A 7,534-nucleotide genomic window follows, 5' to 3' on the forward strand; every position below is an offset into this window, starting at 1 on the left:
ATTATTATTATTACTACTACTACTACTACTACTACTACTACTACTACTACTACTACTACTAGTATTATTAGTATTTTATTGCTACTGTTATTATTGTTGTTATTGTTACTATTGTTGTTGTTTATAATTGTTATTTATAATTTGTACAATTAACCTTCCTGTGGTTCGACCCCGGTCTTGCCAGGTTATTTATTACTTTGACACTCCTGCACTTGAGAGAAGATAATAATCTTTTAGTCGTGTCAACTGACAAAACTTTTCATGATTAAGTCCATTAGCAACGCTTAAACCTTATTTCATCATTCATCTAAATATTTCATACTCAAATGTTTCTTAAACAAGACATAAATTCCTAAAAAGTTTGAGGTGTAAGGAGAGGAAGAGATCCCAAAGTAGAAGGTCTTGCTAGGGTATGCAAATGTAAGGCCATATATCCTCGTACTTACTCCCAATAAATCTTATTTTCAAATTGAATCACACTCTTATTTTTTGTTCCTTCTAATGATGCAATTTTACTTTTAGTTATTATTAAACTATTTTTTTTTTACCAACTTATCAACATCTGGCTTAGGATGGAATGTGGTATGTCTATAATTAAAATAGTATGGTCCACCCTAATTTCTTAGGTCAATGCCATAGGCATATCATAAACATAATTCATATCGAGCCCATCAGCTGTATCAACCTTTAACTATAATTAAGGATCATGAGATGGAAGTGTTTTTGCTAAATTTTACAGCCATGTTGGAATCACATTTATCCTACAAAATAAGAATAAAAAAGTCAAAATCCTAAATTCATATTAATGATGCAAATAAAAATTAGTAATTTAATAATAATTACAAAAAAAAAGCTTACAACAGACTTTTTTGCTCTTTTATCGACAAATGTTTTCACCCCTCCCCCTTCTATAAATGAGTTTTCTCAAATAAGCTTATAAAGTTGATTCACGTCCAAATTATTTTTCCTTTAAATTAAATAGCTTGCTTTAATAACATTTAATTATTATTATTTTAAATAATAAATATATAACAATGAGCTCTTACTAAGTGTTTTGCATAGTTCATAAATGGATGCGCTCATCTATTGTACTTGCCCATCAAACCATGAGATTTTTTTGTTTTTATCATGAATTTCTAACTAAGAGCATTTTTTAAAACCTTTTAATATTCCCATCAAATCTTGAAACAATGCTTAATTATGCTCCGTGACATGCCTTGGTCTACAATTCACTACTAGAAAATTGATAAATACAAATGAAAATACCGAGGAAATATTTTCATTGAAAAGTTGCTTATAGATTTTACAAACAAAAATATTTCCTTGGTATTTACCAAGGGAGTTACAGTGGAAAAAAAAAACAATTAAAACAAAGCAAAAAAAAACAATTACGTGCTATTTTTACCAATGGAATTACTGATGGAATAAATTCTGTTGGTAAAATCCATCGGTAAATTTATTGGTAAAATATAAAAACTATCCATCATGTCAATTACAAAGGGAATCACCAACGAAAAATTCTATTGGTATTTTTGATTAGTACTTAAAAGTGCATTTTTATCATGGTTTTATATCATCATTTTGCACTTGAAGTATCAATAACTCCTTAACCAAAGCATGTTTTATAATAATATATCTAATAATATAAGATACCTATAATTTATGGTAAATGTCTATTTTTAATGCAGGCCTATCACATAAACGAAAGGATTGATTGATGACTTTAAGAAATTAAATTGCAACGGCAAAAAGATGACCAAAATTAGAAAAGAGATGTCGGTGCAATCCAAACCGGAACACTGTTCGGTAAATGGGTCATATCTGGAGCTATATATCTAAGATTTAGGTCCAATTTATATGGATAGAAAGGTAAAAAATAGGCCTACAACTTTCATATGGAGCCCAAGATCTAAAAAGGCCATTATAAAGTCCAAATTGTAGCAACAACAAAGAAGCCCGAATCTGTCTTCCAGCCCGAGCACTGTTCGGTATTTTGGCCATATCTGGAGTTCTAGAAGTCCAAATGAGCTGAATTGTTTACACAAGAAAGCTGAGACAATTGCCCACAACTTTCATGTTTGCAACTGGCTCCAATTTTGACGTTATCAATGACGTTTTGGGCAGACAAGAGAAGATAAGGATTGTCACCAAGTCAAAAGTTGGCCACCCACTTATCAATTAGTCATCAAATCAATAGTTCCCAATTTTAGCCTATAAAAGGAGGCATTTGCCATGCATTTAGGCATCTTGGTTTCCAGATCAAGATCATGCTCTTCCTTTCTCTCTTTGTATTTTTTATGCTTTGTTTTCATTAATATTAAGTTTATGCCTTTCATTTCCTTTCCTTTACTTAGTTAACTTTTATGTTCTTATTTTGTTTATCTATTTTGCTTTCTTTCATTATATCTAGCTAAGTTAGTTATGTCAAGGTGAAAAGGTTACACTAATGGTGTAAGAATAAGTATAATGTAAACTTAATATGGACTTTAATGTTTGATACTAACATGTTTTATATTTGTTATCTTATTCACTCTTTAATACTTTGCTTGTTAAATGATTAATCTTGATTTATGTTGTATAACACTTGGTACAACAAATGCTTGGCACTTTCATAGCCCATAATGTATGGTATAACCGACACCTGAGCTATGAAAGGAAGTTGATTTGTTGTTAACATAAGTTATAATCATGAATGTTTGACGAGATTTACAAGTATTAGCATTAATTGAATAAGATGACTAATGTAATCATGTTAACAATATATAATCTGATTGGAACCTCCTTTGTGTGTGGTTTTCAATTCAATAATAAGAGTTTATACTATATTTGTTTGATATACCATTAGTGGAACCTCTAACCTTGACATTTGTTATTATTATTGTTTAATCCTTACATTAATTTTCCATCTCCAAGTTCTCATCATCTTCTTCTTCTTCTCTTTCTTTACTATTATTATTATTATTATTATTATTATTATTATTATAGTTATTGTTGTTATTTCTATTATTGTTGTTTATAATTGTTTTTTTATAATTTGTACAATTAACCTCCCTGTGGTTCGACCCCGGTCTTGCCGGGTTATTTATTACTTCGACACTCCTGCACTTGGGAGAAGACATCAACCTTTCAGTCGTGTCAATTTTCTAGAGAGCTTTGAAACTGTTTACTTCTTAATTGCACTGTTAATTACTATTCTTCACCAACAAAATCATCGATGAATTGAAAAGTTGTTGGTGTTATTTAGTAGTTTTTTTAAAAAATTGATTAAATTAAAATTTTAAATTAAATATTACAGATGGAATCACCGATGGATTGAAAAGTCGTCAATGATATTTGGCGGTGTCTAAAATTTTTTATTAAATTAAAAATTTAAAATAAATATTATAGATGAAATTACCTATGGAATAATTAAAAATATTAAGATTTAATTATTCATCGATAAAACTGTTGGTAAAACGCCCCAATAAAAAGCTTAGAATCCATAATTTTATAACAAACAGGTATCCTTTCTTCTTCTTCTTCTTCTTTTTCTTCTTTTCCATATGTAAAAAACATTAATATCCATTTCTTTCTCTTCTCTTCTTTCCTCAACTCCTTCTCTTCTTCTCCATGCTCAAGTATGTATTCTTCTCCTTTTTTTTTTCTTCTCAATTTTTTTAAGTAATATACTTTATGATTTTGTTTTTTTTTCCTCTTCTTAACTTCACTTGCAACCACATTAAGGTAAGATTTTTCTTTTTTCTTCTTTTTTTGTGTTTTATTTTCACTATATTTGTTATTTTATTTTATTTTTAATTATTTTTATTCTTAATAATTGTATAAATATTGTTGTAAGAATTTTTTCGTATGATTTTTTTCATCCTTTTTCCAAGTGTTTTGAGTATTATAAAGTGTTTATTTATATTAATTTAATTATTTTATAGTTTTCTAAAATGGATTTTTTAAACCATATTTTTAAATAATTACTAATGAAATTACGTACGGTTTTTTTTCCAAGGGAAATACCAATGGAATGAAGTAGATAATGTTTTTCTTTGCATGTCATTTATGTCAGTAAATCCATCGATAATAATATTTTTTATTATCAATGGATTTACCGATGGAAAAAAAATTACCGATGAAAGATTCACCGACAGAGTATTTACCAAAATAATGATAGTACAAATATCGAAGAAAAATTATATGGGTAAATCTAAAGATTGTAGTAGTGATTTCTCCACATTGTTATGTTGATCAGTTATCGAAACCACCAGAATATAATCCTGACTTAACTATTACAAACAAAATATATTTATAGTATGATCGTGAAAACCAGGTCAAACCCAAGAGAAATTTCGTTTAATCTTTGTACAATATATTGAAATGAGAAAGAATGAGGGATTTGAATAAAAAATTCAAGAAACAATAATTCCAAAAATAATAAATTGATATATTGTTAAATTAGTTCAAGGGATCACACATCCATTCCTATAAATTTGTTGATAATTGAAGTAAAATAAATATTCTTTCATTTCAAGTAAAAGCCTTTCTAATAAATTTCTTACCATCAAGCAAATGTAATATTGAAGGTAATTTTCATTCATTTGGTAGTAGTCCTAGGAATAAAATCCGTGCATTTATTCTAAGCAAACGCTTAAAAGCTTGACAATTTAACTTAGATTATCCTTTCCTAATAAATCAAGATGAGAGTTACAATAATCAAATTAATTCTTTTGCTTCTTACTCTAGTCCCTAACAACAACAACGGTTTGAAAGAAACTAGAAAGCATACATGTCATCTTAAAACAATTCAATAAGCTTGAATAACAATCAATAGCATAATTATAAACAAGAAAAAATAAATACTTGAATCTAAAAGAATTACAATGATAATGTTACTTCTCACAACTTGTTAATGGAGATGGCGTGTGTCCCTTTTGAACCGAATTCAAGAGTTTAGTTCATAGTTTTTGAAAAATTGACAAAAATAGAGAAGAAAACAATGTTTTTTCAAACCCTATTTCAGCTGTATTCTACTCTATTTATCTCCCCCTTGGACGCTGATTCTTTTAGGATTATTAGGCTAATTAAAAATCTTTATGATACTTAATTCTTTCCTTTTTTATCAGGTTCTTAATGTTGGATAAATCTCTTAGAATTTATGTTGAAGACTTACTCTGCTGTTGTCTCAAATTTGCTGTAATTCCAACTCTACTGCGTCTTAGACTTTGTTTTTGACTTGGTTTCTTGCAATATCCAATCATCCCAACTATATTAATTCATTCATTGCATGTTAGAGGCTTGATCTACATCTTTCTTGGGTCCTAAGACCCACTGTTTTTATGTTAAACTCCCAACTATAATGGGATGCTTCGATACCATTAGTTTCTTAATCAGATTAGGAGACCCATCTTGTCCTTCACATTGTGTCTGTAGTTTGGCCTTTAAAAAGATTTTATCTGACTTGGAGTCCTTTATGAAAGTTGTATTTCTAGATTTGTAGATGAGTTTCAACTTTTAAATTATTTGATTTTGATATCTGAAGATCAAGATATTCTCATTTGACTATCTAGTGTGAAAGCAAATAATCCTATTACAAGTAAGATTCTGGCTCAAGTTTGCATATCTAATTAGAGATCTAAATGAGATCGGATTTTTGCTTATAATACCTTCTTGGAAAGCTTGAAATGTGTACTTCAACTTAGATTAGATTCATATTCTCATTCAATAACTTTAACATGGTGAAGCACCTGTCACAAGAAACTAGGTCCAAAACATAAATGCAAAATTTCTTATCTTTAACTATTAATTCACAAAGTCTCATAGGCATTCCAACTTATAAAAATAACTTTCAATAAACTCAAATAAGCTTAAAAAACATTAAAAAACATAGTTTAAAAGGAGTAAAAATATTTGTATATTTTTCACTTATTAAATTCCTCTATACTTAGCTTTTGCATGTTCTCGAGCAAAATTTCAATTCTACTCTTTCAATGTAAAAATGTAATGCCATCAATGAACAACAATTAAATTCTCAAAACATCATAACTTATCATGAATGAAATCCTAATCACTTTAAAATTATTTATCAAGCATTTTTACTTTAGAATAAAACAACAAATAGTAGACCTCACAAGAATAATCGCTCAATTCTTATATGTTTGAAAGGTTAGGTTCACTCTAATTCATTCCAATAGAAATGATCTATCATAACCTTGCGAATTATCTCACTCTCCACCAATTAGATTACATGCATTTCACAAATCATAAGGTCTTTCTAAGAGTTGTAATATGGCTTGGTTCAAGGTAGGAAATCTTTAGTAAAGTAGTTTAGAAGCCTCTGAAACCAATGAAACAAAATACCCCTAAAACAACACGTAGAATATTAAACACTCCCTCTAGTCATTTTGAACTTGGCAAAAAATAAAGCTATATTATCCTTTTTTATTGGAAAATTGATTGTCTAACAGAATAAGATTTTGGTTCAAACTAAAGGATGATCTTTTATCTTTTTAAAACTTTAAACCTTTACAAGATGTTTTTTTTTGGCACCTGACATAACCTCTCTAAATTTAAAACACCCCCACACTTATTTCATGTATTCCTATACTTATTTAATGATGTATGATGTTCCATTAGTTCTACGGCTTGGGTGAGACACTATATGGATTACGACTTGTAATGTGGGTTTATAATCAATGATAAAGTCCATCAGCTCAAAAGGGGTCTCAAGGAAAAAATTTATCCAAAGGTGGGTTGCGAGGCTATATAAGGTGCATAACAAAGAATGCCTTAATCATGTTCATGTATGTATGTAAATGTATGGTCTTGATTAGAATCACAGCAAGTTCTAGGAGAACAAAACCAATAGAGAAAATCACATATAAAAGGAAAATAGAGACCAATATAGATGTGTCGGTTATAAGGCTCAAAGTCCCGCAAGTTTGTGTTTACTAAATCCAGTTACTTTAGTCCATAGAATATAGCTTCACTAAACAATCTTAAAAAGCAATATCGCTATTCAATCATGTTATGATTATTTTTTAACTCAATTGAAAATTTGTTAATGATATTAACATTCAAAACATTTTCAAACATAACAACTTTTCATTTAACTAGAGATGCAACCCAAACCCTTAAAGGTTAACCCGCTGTCAAGATGCAGGTGTATTTTGCAAAAACTTTGCCAGAATAAACTATGAATTAGAGCATTATTTTATCAAAATATAAATGCTAAAAACAGAGCAAAACAGAGAGCAATGCTACCATTATAGACAGCCCCTACTGCCACTGTAGATAGCCTCTACATCTCCCACACTTAGCATGGATATTGTCCTCAATGTATGCTATAAAGCGAAATGGGGAGATAAAGAAAACTGCCTTGATGACATGTTGGGTTTGTGACATGACTAAAAGATTGATGTCTTCTCCCAGGTGCAAGAGTGTAAAAATAATAAATAACCAGACAAAACTAGGGTTGAACCACAAGGAGGTTAATTGAACAAATTATAAACAACAATAATAGTAACAACAACAACAACAACAACAACAACAA

Source organism: Populus euphratica, unplaced genomic scaffold (assembly GCF_000495115.2).
Source record: "Populus euphratica unplaced genomic scaffold, PopEup_1.0 scaffold200.1, whole genome shotgun sequence".
In the NCBI taxonomy this organism is placed as follows: domain Eukaryota; kingdom Viridiplantae; phylum Streptophyta; class Magnoliopsida; order Malpighiales; family Salicaceae; genus Populus; species Populus euphratica.